Source organism: Camellia sinensis, chromosome 15 (genome assembly GCF_055761805.1).
Source record: "Camellia sinensis isolate YWXY chromosome 15, ASM5576180v1, whole genome shotgun sequence".
NCBI classification, from domain to species: Eukaryota; Viridiplantae; Streptophyta; class Magnoliopsida; order Ericales; family Theaceae; genus Camellia; species Camellia sinensis.
The window spans coordinates 26,261,354-26,284,886 of NC_138975.1; positions in this window are offsets into that span (position 1 = coordinate 26,261,354).

Sequence of the window (23,533 nt, forward strand, 5' to 3'; positions counted from 1 at the left end):
CGAGCCAACGGCTTGTCCCTCACAATTTCAGATATGGTACTCGGCACCAAATCGGAACTAACTCGCGCATTCTTTGGTGTTCAGACATCAATACCATAACTATGCACATCACTAAAACTCTTGATGTAGAAAAAACCATTTGCTCGTTGTGCTCTACAATGTATAGCCCACAAGCAGCCTCTCTCCTCACGCATCGCACACACAGTAATAACCCTTGTTGTCTCGTTCTTGACATACGTAAACTGAAACCCACATTGGATGGCATACTTACATAAAACATCACGAAATTCTTGTGCACCTCCAACAAACCGTTGTCCCACATGCGTAATACCATTTGCCCAAGGGGCTGACAACAACACATTCTCCTTATGGTGGCAAAATCTCCGTAGTGCATCAATTTCTTCCTCACCCCCATACGCAGCGACCTAGAGCTACTCGACAGACCGATATCATTTTTCAACTCAACGACAACTTCTACATATTGTAACCCCACTTCTACATGTTGTAACCCCATTGATTTAGCAAGCAATAACATGTTCTGAAATTCTTCCTCATTGTCTAAATCACAAATCCCAGATAGCCGACAGAACAATGAAATAGAACCAGCAAACAACTCACCCCATTTTTCACACAAACACTCCACCAAACGCGAATAACACAATGCGCGGGCAACATTTATTACAGTTGTACTGCTACCATATGTACACACCAACATCATAAATGTATCCATCTCCTGTAAAACCACAACAATACAACAATCAACAGTAATCCAAAACGATATGAAAATTCACATTGTGCAAAGTTAGATGCCTATGTGTATAGTGCAAGCGTTAAATCCATAATGAAAACTATCACCACCATCTTTACACAACATAAAACATTTAACAATATGAAAATGACACCACCACATTAAGGTGACAGTACACAACATGCAAGCAACCCTCCATAACTTCACATTAACAAGATGTGAAAATTCACATTGATACATATACTCTGAATTATATCACCCACACAGAGCCTCATTGAGCAAACATCAAAGTAAAATAAGAACATCCACATTCTTCACATAATATTAACAAGATGTACACATTCACATTGATGCATATACTCTAAATTATATCACCCACACAGAGCCTCATTACGCAAACATCAAAGTAAAATGAGAACATCCATATTCTTCACATAATATTAACAAGATGTGCACATTCACATTGATACATATACTCTGAATTATATCACCCATACAGAGTATCATTACGCAAACATCAAAGTAAAATGACAACATCCACATTCTTCACATAATCTGAATGACCTCCCCTCCACAGGACCACGTAAAATGCATATAATTGAACAAACAGAGCATCCGATCCATATCAATCAAATAACAAAGCATTCGATCCATATCAATCAAAAAACAGAGCATCTGATCCATCATACAAATCAAAACATAAAATGAACATGTATTCATAATCAAAAATATACTAACCTTAATCATGCAATCCTACAATCGTCCTGTAACTCAAAAACAACTGATTTGAACTAGTTATACTCCAGAAAATGTGAAAATAGAACACCGTCCAATTCGTCGTCTTCACTTGAAAATCACCAAACCATACTACAACAACAACAATGAAACCTTAGCACATCAAAGCCTTCGAACGAGCATGCAAAATAGAAACGTATCCATATGAATTAGAATGGTGATGAAGATAGAAACTACCAAAACTAAATCAACGAAAAAAGAGGCAATGTGTTATGTGTATTAACACAATATATATATATATATATATAAGGGCATAATAGTCCAGGTATAAATATAAAATTAGTAAAATGGACCTTATGGAATAAAAAGAAAAGTTTATGGGACTAATCAAGTTATAATATTTTTTTATGGACCTAACGGGTTATAACAACTCCAAAATGGATTTATCAATAAAAATTCCTTTTATAAAACTCTTTAAAAGCTTATCTAAATCTCTCTTTTACATCAAATGGACAAAATCAATAAAATTAAACCATAGCATATGGTCTATATCAATTTCTCAACTATCAAAATTAAAAAGTTCAGTTGGATGCTGAACTTATGGAGAAGCTTGGAGGGGGTTGTTAAAGGTGGGGTCCCAAGAAGTGGAAGGTATAATTGGAATTAAGGTGAAGTTAAAAAAATATTTTTTTTTAAAAAAAAGGAAGAATTATATCTTAGTGGAACAAATTTTTTTTTTTTACACAAACGTGCAGGGGTGCAAATCACATTGCATCCCTACAATATTTCAGTCGCACCTCATTACAAAATTACTTGTACTTCATATATTTTTATAATTTTTTAATCCCATTGTATTGTAGTTTTCCCTAAAAATAAAGCAAAAAGTGTTGAGTAAGTGAATCTGAATAAATAAATAAAAAAACTGCTATTTAGTGACACTCTTAAAAAAAATTAAAAAAAGAAACAACGGAGAATCATGCGATGAGTAGGTAACACCTAGGGATGGCAATCTGAACCCGGGCTGACGGTGACCCGACCCCCCGACCTCGAATTGAACGGTTATTCCCTGAAAAATATTCCCCACGGGCCGGTGATGGTATTCAAAAAAAAATCCCCGATGATGTTCGGGCCGGGGACGGGGATACATGTCCCAAACCCGGACCCGGCCCCGCCCCGCTCCTGACCCCCGCCCCGTTTAGCCCCAAGGTAAGATTACTCTTATGCCCTCCTATATATATATGTGTGTGTAGGGTTTGGTTGATATACACTGCTCCCTCTCTCTCACTCTCACACAACACAACGCTGCTCTCTCTCTCTCTCTTTCACACAGCGACGACCACTGCTTGTCCCTCACTCTCACTCTCACACAACGACGGCCACCGCTCATCCCTCACCACTGCTGATCCTCCCTCACCGCCGCTCATCTCTCACCGTCGATCCTCCCTCACTGCCGCTAATCGATCTAGGGATTTCGATCTAGGGATTTCAAGGCTATCTCTCTCTCTTTCTCACATTAAACTAATCGATCTAGGGATTTCGATCTAGGGTTGACATACATATATGTATATGTATATATATATATATATATATCTTAGTGTATATATATGTATATATATATCTGTTTCAACCTCTCTCTTCTTTTTTTTTTCTTTTTCCCCTCTAAATTTACATATCTGAGTTTATGGAATGATGAAGTGATTTTGTTTTTATTATTATTTTTTTTTTGCAGATTTGTTTTCAGCCCTCTACTCTGCAATTTCAGATCTGCGTTCTCCTCTTCAATTTCTGATTTTTTTTTTTTTTTTTTTTAGAGTTGTTGATGATGATTGTTGTTGAAAACAGATTAAACTGTTGATGATTGTTGTTGCAAAACAGATTAAATTGTTGTTCTTGTGTTGTGTGTTGAACCAAAAAAAAAAATGGTCGGGGATATTTCGGGGACGGGGACGGGAGCTGGGGGAGTGATGGGTTCCCCGCCGGGGATCGGGGGCGGGGACGGGGATTTTTTCACCTTCGAAGATCGGGAACGGGAAGTGCGATCTCCGGCCCCGGCCCGACCCGACCCGTTGCCATTCCTAGTAACACCATCCCCAATGGCCCTGATTGCTAAATGACCTAGCTACCCTCAGATATGTTTGTTAGCAAAATACTGATGCCCAACTCTAGATTCTAGCATTTGTGGGAGTTTTCATGACAACCTATGATAGTTACTTCTCAATTTTGAACTTTCCATTTACCCACCCACCTACTCATCTAATCGTTGGACATCCCAAAACATTTAGACAACCGCACTGAGAAAAAAAAATATTAAATATTATGTAATATTATTTATATGATTTTGTTAATTAATAAAAAAAACTATTAAACACATATGTCGAAAATTTGGGTTGAATTTCGAACTTAGATTTAGACATCCATGATGGCATGAACCAAAACTCATTTAGAAATACAGTTAATTTGAATTTTGAATCACTTTTATTTGAAATAAGCTCACTATTTCTTCTTATAAGTAGATAGGGATGTTGGTGATTAAGTTTCTGTAATATAATAACACATAAATATGTTTTATGTGGTTAGCCAGAGTATTTCTATACTTTCTCTCTATTTTCTTCCATTAAAGAACAAATAAGAAGTTTTTTGTACTATGATTCCAGTAGGTGATACTCATATTTTAGTATCTCCATTGCTGGGAAAGATTTATCATTAGAGACACATGAGTCACCTGTATGATCCTTAGATTCGATTTAAATGAAAAAAATATGCATCAATCCATTATTTTTACTGCATATTAATTTTCCTACAATATACTAAATGAGTTTTCCTTTATGTCCTAAATATCTAACAAAGGAATTAGTCGGTAAAATTTTTAACTATAGATTGATTTGGTACACCACATAAACAATGTCTAATGTTACTCCATTAAAAAAAAATTATCTCTAAACCAACAATTTGGTGTATTACAAAGCATCATCCAATTTCAAAATAAATTTTCTACAATCATCAAGTCATATAAAATTTTAATTTTTTTGTAAAATGTTTCTTTCCAGTGTCACAATTATTTTACCAGCATGTCATAGTGCTAAAGTAAATTATGTTAACTTAGGTTGTGTTTGATAATAGAATGCTGATAGAAATTAGGTAACATATAAAACTAGAAAATTTGTTGGTAAATAAATTGGTTTTAAAAACAAAAATAACAAAATGTGTTTGACAACACATGGAGGGGTTTCTTATATCATAATTAACTCTACATAATTTTAGAATAAAAAACTAACCCAAGCCATAAAAATTCAAACTTTTTCCTCCAACTCTTTTGTTTTCATCAATTCTAATAAACTACCAAAATTGGATTATAAAACTAAATTTGCAAAAATGATCAAAAAAATAGGATCATGAAATCATAGGAACCACAATGCGAAAAACTACTCACACTCATTTATAAGTGAATTTATTTGACTTTTTAAATCTAATAATCTAAAAGGTCATTTTATTGTTATTACGAATCAAATAATTTATATAAGAAAAATTATTTTTTTAAACAAATAAATAAATAAATTCATTTTAACCAATACAAATAAATCAAGGTTATCAAATAATATAATTTATTTTAACCAATACACAAAATTAAGAAATTTAAGTTTTATAGGTAATATAATTTGTTTTAATTTTAACTCATTTATTTATTTGTAGACTTATTTATATTAAAAAAAATTAATAGTTGACTTTTTTTTGTTTAGGGGGGCGTGGTAATGACTTTTTTTCATCGGGCCTCGTTTGAGAAATTCAAAAAAAATTCAAAAAGTTAAAAAGTTATTATTTTTTTTAAAAATTATTACTATTTATCAAAAAAAAATATTAAAAAATTAATTTTATACAAAATTATTACAAACAACTCTGACATCTCCACAGACGGAGCTAACTTTTTTGAAAAAATTACATAGGCGGGGTGCACAAACAATACGGTGTTGTTCAGCTCGTGGGGGCCCATCATGGGTCCCGTTTTGATAATCTAAACTGTCAATGTGTAGAACTTGTCGAGTACTATATGTTGTAAAAAATCATGTTGATCAGATATCACTAACTACATGATCAAATCAGTTTTGTATAAAAAATGGATGGTGCAATAGTTAACGGTTGAAAAAAAAACTAACTCAATCAGATAGCTATCGATATCCAATCAACGTGACTTTTTACAAGCATATAATACTCGACGAGTTCTACACATTGACGGTTTTGATTAGCAAAACGGGACCCGTGGTGGGTCCTCACGGCCGAATAACACCGTCCAATTCAATGCCCGAAAAGCAGGGAACCGTCTCTTAGCCTATACTCTGCACACGCTGTTCTTGTCCCTTAATTCATCCCACCGTACAGCCTATTTTATCTCAATCTTCTCCTATACGCTAATTTATATAATTTTTTAATACACATTTTTTATAAAAAGTCAAAAAGTTATCACAAACAACCATCTTTTTTTCCTCAACTTTTTAATCCAAAAAATCAAAAAGTGCACTTATTTAAAACACCTCAAACAACCCCTTAGTATTAATTTTTTTTTAAAAAACTCAAGCCTCATTTGACAAGTGATTTTTTTAGTCAAAAAGTCATTAAAAAAATTAAAAAGCCAATAACATATATCAAAAAGTCAAAAATTTCATTTTCTATCTACTTTTTGCATATCTTTTCATAAAAATTAAAAAATCATCCCAAACATACTTTTTTTTTTTTTTTTAATAATCATATTTTAACTAAAAAATAAAAACAAATACTAAAAAAACATGTTCGAAAATGAGGCATCAGTTTAGGTTCCACTCAACTAAACAGGTTGAAAAATTAAAAAGTTGGAAAAACAGTCTAGAAAGGAACCCCAAAACAAAAAAAAAAAACAAAACAAAACAAAATAAAACAAAAAAAAAAAAAGAAGCATAATAGTTGACTTTTTTTACTTTAGTAAACATTTTTTAAAAGATTTTCTCCTTTTGTTTAATTTTTTAGATCTATCTATACTAGACACTTAAAAAATAAGAGTAAAATAAAATAATTTGCATAACTTAAAAAAAAAAAAAGATCACTATAAATAAATAATAATAATAATAAAAATATGACTTTTTTAATGTATGCGAAACTCACTGGCTCCTAGAGCATCTATATTAGTCTAATAAATTTTGAATCAAATTATAACTAAAAAGTTACTTTTGTTATTTTAAATAGCATTTTTATATATACACACACTTCATCAAACTCTCTATTCTAAAATTTAATTTTATAAAATATTCATTTTGTATTATAAAAAAATAGTTAGAAATTGCTCATTTTGTATTGTTAATATATACATATGCAATTTAAAAGTATTCTCTAAAAATATATATACATATGTGTGCACGCACGCGCACCCAAGTTGTTCGGCCCAACATCCAAAGCTTATTATATCTATTGTTGCAATTTCATATTCAAAGAAATAAATAATAAATAATAATAATAATGATAATGTAGCAGCCAATCATCCGGCAATCCGTATTTCACATTCTAAAAATATATATATATATATATATATAGGGTAGTACATGTAGCGATGTACTATAGCAATGTCAAATTTAATTTTGATTTTGCTAGGCTGATGGAGGAGTGATTGTGCACCTTGCTAAGCAAATTTTGTCCTAAAATTATAATAGCCAACCAACTGTGGATTCGCTTATTAATATAAACCACCATGGTTGCTTTGAAGAAATGTTAAAAAACCTACTCTTAAAACTTCTGTTAATATTAAAAACGGGGAAATGTATTAGAAAATTTTATTATTTTGGATATTTGATCTAAATCATAATTATCATATTTCAGATATTTTATGAATAATTTTATTTTTACAAATATTTTTTAAACCCTTTGTGGTGATATGAACATTCACATTAAATAAATTTAACAGTGTAAATATTCATGTTGACAGTATAAATATTTTCACACTGTCAATGTGAACATTAATCAGCGCTTCACCCTATGGTAACTATGTCAACCATATAACTTATTAGAATATAAGAAAATAATTTGAATTAAGTAGAATATAAGTAGGTGAATAAGGATTTATGAATAAATGCCTCTTAAAAATATGTATAAAAAATAATTTGGACAAGTTACATTTTATCCCCTTAAACTATTTTCTCATATCATTTTATATTCACTTAAATTAAAAATTGTAACACTTAACTCTCTCATTTATTATTTTTTTTAAATTCAGATTTTAATGACGAAAATATCCTTTTAACTATAGGAGTAAATTATATTTTATCCCCTTAGACTATCACTCAATATTACTCTATCCCCACAAAAAAAAAAAAAGTTTAATTTTAATTTAAGATACAATTTTTAAGTTTTTAAAATAATTTTTCATATTTTTTATGTTTAGTAATTTTTTTCATATTTCAATCAAAAAATTTTAGATGCACCTAAAATTCAAATATTTGTGAAGAATTTTTTATAAACAAAAAAATCACTAAAGATGGAAAATTAAAAAATAAAAAAACTGGTATATTTTTATATTTATTGTCTGTTGTGAATTGTTTTTTAGTTTTTTCATAAATATTTTCGTTATTTGGTTTTCAATTTTTAATTTTTTTTTCTAACAAATTAGAAATTAATTTGTGTTAAAATGAAAAAAATAAAAAGAAAGTCCAAATTGAAAATTGTGGATGTTGGATTTTGACCTCATAACCAAATTGAATCGCTTTGCTGAGATTCTGGGAACTAAGCCGTAGAGTATATGCAGAAATAGAGCAACCCAACACCTACATACATGAAGATAACAAGACTAGTGACTCGTTCACCCGGGGACACTCCGACAATCAAATTAGTCAACTTATCCTTCAAAGATATCTGCTCAAAATAACCCACGGGTTGAGAACATACCTTAGACCCATGGGGTGTCTTCCCTGTATAATGAACGGTGCCCTACTTTCCCTAGAAGTCTTACTTTATGGGACCAGTTATCTTGGATTCCTCTTATTCTGATTAGGATGAACTTAAGAGTCTTACATTTATCCAAATAGAGAGCATATCGTCATCTACGACTCTTGTCCCTTATCCGATTATCTTGAATTCCGGTATGATCGCATCATACCTCGGCAACCCTTGACCACCCACGTGGCACCTTGGCCAACAACCTAGGCCATATGAACAATCCAAAAATTATGCCCCCATAAAAATGATATTAGAGAATAGTTCATAAATATTTTTGTTATTTAGTCTTCACTTTTTAAATTCTTTTTTCTAACAAATTAAAAGTTAATTTAGTGTTAAAATTTAAATAAATAACAAAAAAAATTCCAAAATGAAAATGATAATAGAGGATAGTTCAAGATAATAAAATGATATGAGGTGATAGGTCAATGAAGTAAACTATAATTTATCCAATTGATAAAATGGTATTTTAGTCATAAAAGTCTAAATTAAAAAATATATATATATATTAGTAAATGAAGGGGGTTAGTTATGAGCATTGCTATTAACCTCTACCATTCTTCTTAGAACCCCCATATCCTCCATTTTCTTAATTCTAATTTTGTCCCAATCTAAAATTTCACTTTTACTCTCATCCCTAATCTTCTAAATCTAATTTTCCAAACCCTAACCCTAATCACCTCCGGCAGTCACCACCATCTTTGACCACCCCTTATTGTCGTAACCACTACTCCTTCCGTTGCAAGCAACTACCATCTACTATCTCCACCGACAAGAACCCCCAATCTCTACTCCATCATTGCAACCCATCTCTCAACCATATGCTGCCTTCGTAACCCATCTTTAACCACCCATCACTGCTGCTTCTCTCCAACTCTCCTCTACAACCGTTTCTTCTGCGTTTCCACCCCCACAATTCATTTTTCTCTTCTTCTTCCCCTTCCCATTTTTCTTCTTCTTATTCTTCTTTATTCTTGTGATGGAGAAACGTCAATAACTATAAATCTAAGGTCTGCTTGCGCGATCTAGGGTTTGCAGTGGCGAAGTGGAATCAAGAGAGAAGGGTCTTGCGGCGATGGCGATTGGACGGTGATGGCACGACAACTGAAGATGATGGTTAGGCGTTGATGACGAAATCAAGATCGAGATTATAAAAGGAAAAAAGGGGCTTACAATGGTGGCGGTGGTTGTGGATTTGGTAAGAGGAAGAATGTGAGATGTGGATTGCAATGGCGAGATGGTGGCGTTGGTGGGTAGAGGCGGTGGAAAGGGTTTCAGATTTTGTTGCGTGGGGGTTCAAAGAAATGGCAGGTTCAAAGAAGTTGGGGGTCCAAAAAAAAAGGTAGGGGTAAATAGTAGCCCTCGTTAGTTATTATAATTTCTATCAACGATAAATATAATTTTTCAAAATAAATTATTGACAAAAATCTGATCCGATCAAGTAGCTATCGATATTCGATCAATGTAATTTTTTAAATAAAAAAATATTTGACGAGCTCTACACATTGCACGGTTCGAATTATCGAAACATAACTTGTGATGGGCCCCACGGGCCCATATAGCGACCCTAATTTTTCTTAAGCCATTATTTTATTATTATTATTATTATTATTATTATTATTATTATTACTTTATTTTATTTTTGGATTTATTAATTGTGTGGATACATGAGAATTTAATGTGATATTTAATTATGTTTGTTCTCATGAGTAGATGAGAGATTGTGTATATATATTGTTGTCTCGTTCTCAAGAGTAGACGAGTGCTTTGATTTATGCGCGTAAGTATATGCTAACCATCTCGGAAGAGTGGGTCAAACTCGGGACAATATCCCCGTGCAAGTTTGGCTTCAGAGCAGTGTTAGGTATACGGGAGGCGCATAGGATATATGTGTAGGTTAGAAGTGAATGGCCGAAGTGGTAGAGTTAAAGTACAAACAATTAAATATGAACTTATTGATATAGTTTAAATTGTATTGATTTGTACATATTGCAAATTAGTAAACGACATCGTTAAATTATGAAATTTGGACAGAGGTATGTATATGTAATTCTAGATAATTTTTGTATTTTAACTTTGTACTAAAAAGATCGATTATAACTTGTTATCGAATGATCTTGGTTATAATAGTTTTTATTCATTTTAACGTTGCAGATTTTAGATACTGTTTTAACCCATGAAATGAGCTCATTTTTATTGATTTCATGTAAACTAAAGTAAAACATTATTCTGAACACTTTTCGTGTTTTGAACTTTTTCGGAAAAAAATCATCTTAGGGCAGTTTCTTTTCGTTTTCAGTTCCAGATTTTTTAATCGAATTTCGTCTAGGTTCTTCTATTAAGTTTTTCTCTCAACCTGTTCAGTTTTTATCAAATTTGTTTGTATTTCCTTTTAGGAAATTTGATTCTGTACAACTTTTGTTCTTTGAGTTTTGGTCAATTCGAATGATTTAAATATGAAATAGTGCGTGTTTATAAATTTATTTTTTTTTTTACAGAATGGTCAGTCTTACTAACTTTTTATGTAGGGCTGACCCACCATATTTTTTTTTTTATGTTTATTTTGTTATTTTATACTCAATTTATATTTAGTTGTGTACGGGCAAGAAACTAAATGCCACCGTATCTTGGGAAACTACCCCATCGTCTCGGTACAAGTGGAACTGCTTGTCTTATTCCGTAACAAGAATTAAATGTACTTTTGTTTGTGTCTGATGGACACATGGGTGTCAGATCTTGTACTCATATCAATATACTTGTTTACTATTCCTTGTTGTCTCTTGGCATCTCGGGTGCGTTCTATTTGAGCGCAGCCAAACTTCTTTCGCAGGATTAGTTGGGGCTATGATAGCGACGAGAAATAACTATATGTATTAAACATGTCTCTTGAATTTCTTTTGTTTTCTTGAGTTTAGGGTTGATATTAGTTTATTGTATTTATTATTTTTTTTATGACCTTAGTATTTTGAAAATTTGACATTGTGGGTTATTTTTTAACTTTATATTATTTAAGTTGTTTTGACTAGTTGTTGTTACTTTCATGTTGGAGGTATTGGATAGTTATGAAATTATGGGGGATGATTTGGTTGAATTTTTTTTTTTTTTTTTTTTAATCTCTTGTAATCTTTTGAACATAGAAATTTATTTAACTTTATGGAGACGAGATGCTTATATTTTGTTTCACCCCTAAGATTTGGATGATGGAATATTAATTGGGGTTTAGTCTTAATTTAATATTTAATTGTCCAAATTTTGGGGGCGTGACAACCCAACAACACCATCCAATCCACTTTATGGACTAGATACAAGCCTAACCTTTAGGGTGTGCTTGTTTGGACGAATTAGATAATGGGGGATTGGAATCCACCGGACTATTAGTCCTGAGATATATTGTCCCTGAACTATTTAGTTGCACTAGATTTGTATCTCATGTTTGTTTAGTCATAAGATTAGATGTCAGAAAAGGACTCTTTGGTTGGATAAGATATGAATCCTATGTTTGTTTGGGATATTATGGAGAAGGATAAATGTTCAAATTATTTTACCTTTTTCAATTATTTACTGAGTAATAGCAATATTAAACATATCTTTAATATTGTAATTCTAGATTAAATAAAAATTTATTTTATTTTATTCTTTACCAAATTAAATAAATTTATTTTTTTTAAAATTAAATAAATTAAATATCAATAAAAATATATGTTTTTCAATTAAAATTTTAAATAAATTTATATTAAAAAATAATAATAATTAAATAATGAAATTAATAAAACATCTATTAAAATTTAAATAATGAAATTAAATAAAATATAAAGAAAATTTTAAAATAAAACATCAATAAAATATCTATAAAAAATTATTTTAAAAATTTAAATAAATAAAACATAAATAAAAATTAAATAAAATTATTTTATTTTTAAATTGAGACATTTAAATTTTATTAAATTTTACTAAATATAATACATAATTAAATAGTAGAGGGTCAAAATAGTCATTTCATTACCTAATTTCATAACCCTTTATCCCTTCATCTGTGTCTCATCCCTCCATAGGACACAATAATCCAATAGATTTGGAATTAATAGTCCGATGTAAAAATTTTGAACCAAACAAGACTAATAGTCTAATCCCACCCCTCAATCCCTTAAAACAAACACTACCTTATAATTTTTAGTTGATAAGGTAAAGTGATATGAAACAATAATTGAAAGAGATAAAGTACTAATAATTTTTATTCACCATCCTTAAAAAGAAAAAAAAATATTAAAAACTCTAATATTTTATCTAATATTTTATTAAATATCTCACATAAATATAAATTTCATATTCATATTCATATTCATATTTATATAGGACCCATCAAATAAAACATTTAATAAAATAACTATAGAAATGTTGAAATCCGTATCAGGGTTCGTTTGGCAAGCAAGATTGGGCTAAAATAGCCACAAAAGACAAAATAGGCTATTTTAGCCACAACAAACAAAACATCACATCCAACCCATAATCATTACACTCTTCTCTCACAAAAAAAGTCAAAAAAGCCCAAAAGCCAAAAAGTTCTTCACAAACCAAGCTTTTTAGCCCAGGCTAAAATAGCCAAAAAAGTCAAAAAGTCAAAAAGCCAACCCACTTCCCAAACGGAGGCTCATTACCCTAATAAAACAAAAATACTCATGTGCTATAAGAAAAGTGCACTAGCTGAAAGAGAGTGGGTCCAAAAATTTGTGAATGCTTGATATTCTAACACAATATTCGCTTAGGACGAGAAATTAATCATTGTTTCACAAATATCTAATTGTCTTTTCAAGAGAAATAAATATATTAAAAAATTAATAAAATAAAATATTATATCTAAAATATAATTATTTTATTTTTTCTCGTATAAAAATCAAAAAATTCATCTTAAATAAAACTTTTTAGCCTTAAACTAAAATAGTTAAAAAATTTTAAAAACTAAAAAATTAACTTACATCTCAAACCAACCCTTAATAAAATAACTATAGAAATATTGAAATCACCATAATTACTCTAAAAAAAAAAATACTCATGTGCTATAAGAAAAGTGCACTAGCTGAAAGAGAGCGGGTTCAAAAATTTGTGAATTTGCACAATATTCGCCTAGGACGAGAAATTAATCATTGTTTCACAAATATTATTTTATATTATTTATATTTGAATAAATATCTAATTGTCTTTTCAAGAGAAATAAATAAATAATGACATTTAGAGTCGTTTGATAATGACTTTTTTAATTGATTTTTTTAGATATTTTTTGACTTTTTTAATCTGAAATTTTTTTATTTATTTAAATTTTTTTTGATTTTTTGGCTTTAAATGGCAAATTTTTTTTTATTCTTTTGTAATTTTTGACTTTTAAACTCTTTTAATTTTTTTTTTATTCTTTTATGATTTTTTAACCCACAATGAAAACAAAGGGGCACTTATTATTTCAATCATTACCGTGTAGATTTGTTCTGGAATAATGTATAATTTCTCTTTTAGGAAAGGGAAGTGGTCCCCACAAATTGAACGATTGAGGTTGAGGTTGATCCCACTTGCACCAAAAGAAAAAGGCAGGAGTGGCAACACGTCACGCGATCTCGGAAGTCGCAAAATCGCGAGCCCCCGTAAGCCACGTCATTGAGATTTTGTTTTGGACCAAAATAAATCAATATTATTTTTTTTTCATATTTGAACTTTTTTTGAAAATTAATCAGTGTGTTTTATTTGAGTTTTTTGAATTAAATTTTTTGAAAATTGAATTTTTCAGTTTTTGTATTCTTTTATTTTTAGTAAATATTTTTTAATTTTTAAATATTTTTTTTACTTTTTTAGATGTACCTTAGTTAGATGTATCTAAAAAGTAAAAAATTTGTGAAAAAATATTTTAAAAAATTAATAAATACATAAAAATATAAAAAAAAATGTACTGAATTCTTGTATTTTTTTTTATATTTTTGGTATTTAGTGAATTTTGAAAAGATTTTTTTTACAATTTTTTTTACTTTTTAGGTATATTTATGTTAGGTGTTTCTAAAAAGTAAAAAATTGCTTAAAATATTAAAAAAATTTAGTAAAAATAAAAAAATAAGGAAATTAAGAAAGTATAATTTTCTGAAAATTATACTTTCTTATTTTTCATTTTTCAGAAAACACTTTTCAAAAAATTATACTTTCTTATTTTTCGTATTTTTGAAAAGTGTTTTCTGAAAAATGAAAAATAAGAAAGTATAATTTTTTGAAAAGTATTTTTTAGTATTTTTTAGTATTTTCAGCTTGCTTGTTTTTATTTTTCAGAAAACACTTTTCATAAAATTATACTTTCTTATTTTCCGTATTTTTTTGTTTTACTGAATTTTTTTAATATTTTAAGCAATTTTTTTACTTTTTAGACACACCTAACATAAATACACCTAAAAAGTAAAAAAATTGTAAAAAAAATCTTTTAAAAATTTACTAAATACCAAAAATATAAAAAAAAAAATATAAGAATTCAGTACATTTTTTATATTTTATGTATTTATTAATTTTTTAAAATATTTTTTCACAAATTTTTTACTTTTTAGATACATCTAACTAAGGTGCATCTAAAAAAGTAAAAAAAAAATTAAAATTTAAAATTTAAAAAATATTCACTAAAAACAAAAGAATACGAAAACCAAAAAACTCAGTTTTCAAAAAACTTAATTCAGAAAACTCAAACCAAACACTATTGTTTTAATTTTTTATAAAAAAATATATAAAAATTTCAAAAAGTAATGTGATTTAATGTTTTAAATTTTTAATTATTTTAACTAAAAAGTTTCATCTCAAATGGGCTTTTACTCGATAAAAATTGATGAAAAATTCATTTTAAAAAGTATTTAGTTTTCGTTTCAATATATTAGTCTTTTTAGAAAATTTATGGGTGTATTTGGTTTGGTTTTGAGAGATAAATTTAAAAATTGATTTTTAAAATTTTTAAATTTATCACTCAAAACCAAACCAAACCAAACACACCCATAGGTGTGAAATGGACTATTGGTAATGGTGCTAAAGTACGGATTTGGCATGACTGGTGGTGTGGAGATAGGCCTTGGGTAGAAGCTGTTCCCAACCACAGCCTTGCAAATTCAGACACCGTGGACACATTATTGGATGCGGAGGGCCAATGGGATACATATGTTGTCAATTCTCTTGTTCCTCCAGAGTTGGTACATGATGTTCTCAGAATACACCTCCCTCGTTGGGTAACTCTCACAGATAAACCTAGATGGCAGGGCTCCACTGACGGAGGATTTTCCTCCGCAGCTGCTTATGATCTCCTGCAAGTTCACTCCCATAATACGACTCATTGGAAGTGGGTGTGGAAGCTTAAGATCCCTCAAAAATTAAAAGGGTTCTTATGGATTGTGTTGCATGGAAAACTCCTCACTAACTGCATGCGACTTAAGCGTGGCCTAGCTGTGGATTCGAGTTGCCCTTCCTGTGGGGGCATGGAAGATTTAAACCATGTGCTAAGGGTTTGTCCCGTAGCAATGGAAGTGTAGATTGCCATTTTTAGTCGAAGGTGGTATGTAGATGGCATGGGCAATACTGTCCAGAACTGGATTACCACTAACTCAACCAACAAAAATCGCTTTACTAATGGAATTCCTTGGGCAACATTTTTTATAACCTCTCTTTGGCATATTTGGAAAAATAGAAACAAAAAGATATTTGAAAACAAATCTACCACTGTGTTTGAGAGTGTGAAATACATTTTGGAAGCTTCTTTAGAAAATTATCATGCTTTTGCTAGATCCATAACAGCTCCAAAACTAGCTTCTAGACTAATTAAATGGATTCCTCCCCCTTCAGGTGTCATCAAGCTTAATGCCGACGGCTGCACTGGAAATGGAACTGGACATGGGGGCTTTGGTGACTGTTTCGGGATGAACAAGGCACATGGATCAGTGGCTATTATGGGTGTTTGGAAACCTGCACAAGCCTAGAAGCGGAATTGTGGGCTGTTTACAAAGGCCTCACTATCATCCTCCAAAGGGGCCTTACTCATGTCGTTGTTGAAATGGACGCGAAACAAGTGGTCCAGCTTCTGACAGAGAGTTCGGGCGACAATTTCCAATTCCGGGGATTAGTAAAAGATGCAAAAATCATCATGCAAGGTTGTGCATGCGAAATCAAACACATCTTGAGAGAGAGAAACACATGTGCAGATGCTCTTGTGAAATTTAGAGCGGAGCAACCGGAAGATCTACTTGTTGTAAATGAACCCCCGATGGAGATACAGGGCCTTTTGATAGCTGATATGCTAGGTGTTTCGAGGGAGAGGTCCTAGCCTCCTTCCGTTTCTTTTAATTTCCGATGTACCTAAAAAAAAGAGAGATAAATTTAAAAAATATATATTTGAGAAGAGAATTTATAAATTTTTTTTGGTTTGTTTGGTTGTATATTTTAAAAATAGTTTTGGAGTACGGGAGTTTGTGATGATTTAATATTTTGTTGTAATTGAGTAGATGTGTATAAGAGAAAAGGTGATTAAAAAAGAAAAGAGGAGAGGAAGAAAAGTGATTGATTGATGTGTAAGAGAGAGAAAGTGATTTTTTAATTTTTTTTCCAAAATCACTAAACCAAACAAACTTTTAATTTTTTTTTTCCAAAATTACTCTCTCAATAGCAAACCAAACAAGGATTTTTTTGATAGTATAATTATTATACTTTAAAAATATTAATTTTTGAAAACTATGCTTTTATAGTATAATTATTACACTTTAAAAATATAATGTTAATAAATTTAAAAGAATGACGAAATAAGAAATTAATGTTATTTTTAGAGGTAAGTATGGTCCGGATTGGGGTAAAATCAAGACCAATTCGTTATCTACGGTTCTTAAAAAATTGGAACCAATCCGAACTAATCTATTTAGACACGGATTGGATCGGTTTAGGATTACGAATTCACATAATTAAATGACAAAAAAAATAAAAAATATTTTAATTTCATAAAAATATAAATATAGCATCATATTACTTCCACGATAGCAACATATCTTTACATAATAGCGACATACTGTTCTAGAATTTAAACAATCAAAAAAAATTTGGTTCCACCATAAATGTTTAGACAATTACAAATTAAAACTAAAAGTCAACAAAAAAAAATAATAAAAGAAGATACTTTGCAGGTTTATTTGGTTTAGGTTTTATATGAAATAAGAAAATATACTATGTGGGGGGTATATAATATAAATAAAATTTATTTGTATGCGGTTTGGATCTGTTTCAATCCAAAACTGTGGAGTTCAATCCAGAACCGATTCGTGGACAGCAGATTTTTAATTTTTCAATCCGAAATCGAACCATGGATTTAAAAAATAATCCAAACCTATCGAATTAGATTGGATCGAATCGGATTACGGATTTTACGAATTCCTTACTTAGTGCTAGTTATTTAGTCATTAATTTTTGAAATAAACTAATATTTTTAGATGAAAGGAGTATTAAGGCCAAGTTTGGCATGATTGAAAAAAGACAAAAAGTCAAAAAATCACTATCCTATTTAAGTCACATTATCTTATTTAAGTCACATCACCTCTCTAACACATCACTTCAAACCCAACCCAAACCCAATCCATATTTCATAAAAAATCAAAAAGTACACTTATTTAGTCTTCCCAAACTAGGCCTAAGTTAAAAAATTATTGGCAAATCCATTTTTGAGAATGTAATGGCATTATGTCCAAATATTTTTAAATTTTTGTTGTAAAGTCATGACTAATAAAATTATTTAATGACAAATAAATTATTTTAGTGAAGAATAATTATTTCCATTGTTATCCATTGCGGTTGGATCGCCGGTTGTTCAAAAAGTTACTAGTGTCCGAGATGGTCGGCGGCTGGTGGCAATCGTGACACGGTGACATAAGAAAAATGCTTGGGAGCACTAATTAGTGCTCCCACTAATTAGGTGGCAGTGGGTCCTATCATTAATGATGTGATGTTTTGGTCTTGGAGTTATATATATATATATATATATATTTTTTTTTTACTTTTTTAATGCATTAGTGCTATTAGTGGTGATATTTTTAGTGGGATGAATCATTGTTGGTGACATAAATACATACCTGACATAAGTGAGCAGATAAATGAAAAATGATTTAGACTTTTAAAAAAAAAATTGTAATAGAGTTTTAATTTGTTTTTTTTTTTCTCTTTTTTGTCTTTTACTTTATTGTTTTTTTATTTATTTATTACTGGACAGCTCATTAGAGCTATATTGCAGAAGCTCTAATTAGAGCTCTGCAGCAGCTCCGACAGATAAATAAATGATACTGAATAAATAGATTGAATAGTGACAAATGAGCAGATAAAAAATAAAAATTGGATACGTTGTTCCTTTTATTTTTACAACAATGATAGAGGGCCCTAATTTTTGTGGCTCAAATGGCTCGAATTTGTCAAAACGACGTCGTTTTGAGTACAAAACAACATCAAAATTGCCAAAACGACGTCGTTTTGGCAAATTCGAGCCATTTGAGCCACAAAAATTAGGGCCCTCAAACATTTTAGCCTCCGTTTAAGAAGTGGGTTGGTTTTTTGATTTTTTGGCTATTTGAGCCTGGGCTGGTTTGGGAACGACTTTTTGACTTTTTGGCTTTTTTGACTTTTTTTGTGATAGAAGAGTGTAATGATTATGGGTTGGATGTGATGTTTTGTCTGTTGTGGCTCAAATTGCCTATTCTGTCTTTTATGGCTCAAAGAGCCAAAAGAGCCCAAATGAGGTTTTCCCAAATGACACCCCCTTTAAAATTTATTTTTTTCTCACTTTGATTTTTTATATTTTAAGTTTTTTTTTTTAGTTTATTCCTAAAGTTGACTTGTGTTAAAAATTGTCAAAAAATGATACATTAATGGTCACCTAGTCTAAAAATATTTTATTTTATATAACTTATACATTTGACACAAACTCGAATCCTAATGTCGTAATATATTTTTGTATTACGTGACAATTATCGTAGTATTTTCGGTCTAATATTGAACATAAGTTAGTTTTATGAATAAATTGAGAAAATCTTGAAATATAAAAAGTCAAAGTGAAAAAAAATAAATTTTAAAAACCAAAATACAAAGTGGCCAAACATAAAAAAAGTAAATTATAATTTATCCGGAATAATATTATCTTTCATATTATTATTATCCTTATAACCTCCAAAGATTACAACTTTGAGCTATTACCCAAAAATATCACAAAATTAGAATTATAACCCAAGTGTCCATTTATTTATTGATTTTCTTGATGTAGTTGACTATGGTGTCATTGTTATTACGGGTACGTTATATTAATTTTTATGATATTTAGAGAAAATATAATAAGTTTTACAATTTTAATATAATTACATTGAGTTTCTTTTTAATAAAATTAAATTGACCAAAATTAGTGTAGATAATGTAAAAATATAAAAATAAAAATAATATAATATATGTATTTTTATATAAAAGAGATGACGATATCATTCTTTTCATTCATATAACCAATAAATTTGAATATAATTATAGCAAAATAGTAAAAAATTATGTGTTATCTTTAGATCTCGAGGTCAGTGTTATTTGTCTTATTATTATTATTGTTATTATTATTTTGTTTTTTTTTGAGTATGTTGTCTCTGGTGTGAGATTAAACTTCACTTTTGATGACTTCAAAAATATGGGGCAATTGCTGAATATCTAATCCAACGGCCAGGCCAAACCCATTTAGCAATTCGTCACAGTGAGGCCCACGTAGGTGTACTAACGTATGAAACCGGGTGACAAAAAAAAGGAAACCGGGTGGGTCAGGTAGGTACCCAACCCACATTCTTTCTCTGTGGTTCGTTTTATTTAAGAATATGTTATTTTAATAATTTTTTTATTAAAATATGAAATAAAAAATATTTGAAATGATTTTTTACAAAAAATAGAGAAAAAAATATAATTTTTGACTTTTTTTGTATAAGTTATTGATTTTTTGAAATTTTTAGTGATTTTTTAACTTTTAAGCTGAAATATTGAGTTGCTAAACGAAATCGCTACCTTACTAAATTAGCTCTGTTAAGAAAGAACTTTTTTTATATTTTTTATGAAAAAAAAAGTGAAATAATTATGGTATAGATGTCACCTTTTATTTTATTAACTTATTTAATCAATTATATCTTTCTGTGCTTTTTTATTTTATAGTTCTAATCCAAACCTAACCCGCTTGCCAAACAGCAGCTCTGTACACCTTTCCTACGAAGCAATTGGCGTTTATTTCTTTCTTGGGCACTGCTTGACATCATCTTCCCTTACTGTTATTAGTTTCAAGCATTTACATTTCTAGGGTTTCCAATCTCAGTCGTCATTAATTTTGATTCTTCGAAATTTGAGTGGTGTTACAAACTTTTGCAGGGAAATTTTTCTTAACTCGAAGCAGTTTGATTTGCATTACTTCTACAAATCTCATTAGGGAAGGTAACTATTGTGATTTGTATTCCCAGTTGGTATATTTATATATATTACTTGCTGGAAAATTTTTAGAATGAATAATTACTCGTAGATTTTGATAACTCTGTATCCGACACACTAGACTGACTAATTGAGGATCAATTCTATTGTCCACTAAAGGGACTCAATTGAAATCAGGGCAGAACCCATATGAATTGGGCCTCAATAATTTGTTTGCACCTAATAGGTTTACTAAGCACACCCGGCCCCAATCCCCGACCACCAAGCCAACCTTTAGGCTTGAATGAATTATTTTTTACTTATATGCCCCCTTTTTTTTTTTTTTTTAAGAACATAGGAAATATTATATTAAAAAAATAACAACAGTACATTAACAAGACCTCAAAGGGCCATTCTAACTAAACAACAAAACAAATAATAAAAAACAAATCTGCCAAAAAAAACAACTATGATCCCGAGAAAATCACCAATCTGCTCAAAGATGTAGTCTGGAAAGCCAAATCTGCTTGAAAATCCACTGTCCCCGTCGATATCGTTCCCATCACTGCTGCCCAACTTCACTGCCGCGGTTGCCGGAGAAGGAAGTACATCCATAATTGTATGGGAAGTGTGTAACAAAAAAGAAATGATATCTGTTAGTAGTTGAATTGCATTTTTTTAAAAAAATTTACAGCGATAAATTTATCATTAAACGTTGAAATAGAACTTTTTGATAAATAAATTCGATCCATAAGACATGATCGTAACTGCGGCAATTTAAAATCAATAATGTGATAGAATATGCTCAGGTATCAGTTCGGATGGAGTGCTTTCTTAAAGTTGTATTCACTTCGAATTTCCCTTCGTAGAGAGTGCACTTGGCCTCACATGGCAAGTTTGAAGCAAAATCAAGTTTACCTTCTTTTTTTTTTTGGCTTCTTCTTAGCAATAATGTTACGTGCACGGAAAAAGCAAGGAAATGTGCAGAGAAAAATTAATGTGTTCCAAAGCAAGGAAATGTGCAGAGAAAATTTAGTGTGTTAACACACTCAACAATGAATCTATGCGACAAATAGATTTTTTAATAAACATTTCTGTGATATTTTTTTATGTGCACAGAGCATTATACTGTCCTTTTGGACAAGTAATAGTGAAATTTAAGGTTTTGGTTTGCATTTTAACTTCCTAACATCAAAGAATTGTCAACTACAATTTGAATTCAAAGTGCTATAACCTAGACCACAAGATGAGAAATATCTGATCCCTCAACCAGGATCATCACCGGTGCCAATTACACGCCTCTCTTAAGCTACAGACACCATAGGAATAACATCAGTTCCCAAGTGGAGTGTAATTACAACCATCCACCAATCTTTACACAATGACCCTTGTTCAACTGATAAAAGTCATCCGTCAAATCCTAAATCAGCAACAGACCCTTAGACTTGGAAGGACCATCTTGGTTTTGTCATTGCCACATATATTTGGATTAGGAAAACTCTACATTAAAGTCATACAAAAAAATCACAAGAATGTTGTGACAATGTCAATTTCGTAAATATAAGTTATCTGCATGGATGTTTTGTTTTAAAATAAAAAGTCCTTATTGAGCCACGTCATTATGTATGAATTTTCTGTTTGTATATCATTACTCTTTGAATTAAGTTTTTTGTTGCTTGGATTTTCTTTTCCGTGTCTAGGGTGGTGGTTGATGTTAAGAAACTTTATCTTACGTCAAGCTTAAGAAAATAAAAATTTCACCGTTCTTAGTTAAAAACTGTATTTTCACTTTCCTGCGATTCCTAAGACTTAATTTATTGACTTTTATCTTTAGAGGCTTCAAAATCAAATACTATAACTATGTCGGAAAGACTTCGTTGCTTTTTTTAGCAATTTGTTCAAAGAGTCTCTCAACGATTCCTCATTGGCTGATCAGATGCACCCAGGCAGATGCAGGATGCCAAATTCATCAAGCCCTCAGATTCTTGTGATAGAACTACATGGTTGAATTTCATAGTTTCTAATAAACTTGTGTGTAAAAGTATATGCTTGCCTAAGGTCTCCAATATGAGTTTTTTCCTTCCAGTTTTTTCAGGCACCAAACCAAACTAAGCTTTTAGTCCCATCAAATAGGATCAGTTACATAAATCCTTCTTCTCCACGTATCACAAAAAAGCCCTCAAGTCATGTTGTGTTTGTCCAGCACTAGTACTCACACGTATATCACAAAAAAGCCCTCAATCCATGCAGATTATGGGTCTATGTCATTCCAAATTCTTGCAAGATCTTGAATGAAGTTGAATTTTCCTCATTTTGTGTTTGTAATCTGATTTATCTTGTACAATTATAAACTTTGCATATTATTCAATAGGATCACATAAACTATAAATTGATGTTATACTATCTGGACTGTGAAGCATTTTGTAATTCATCTTATTGGTAGTTTGCAACATTTAGCTGTTTGCTGCAGCTCCCTCTTCCTCTTCCTTTTATTAATAAAAGGATATATCAATGTTTGATTCTTGTGAGTGATTTGAAGCATTGGATACCTCTGTCTGCTTTAATTTGTTAATATGTCATGTCCCAGGAGGTTAAAGATCTTTGTTATTTAGAGAGAAAAAAAAAACAAAAACAAAACAAAACAAAAAAACAAACAAA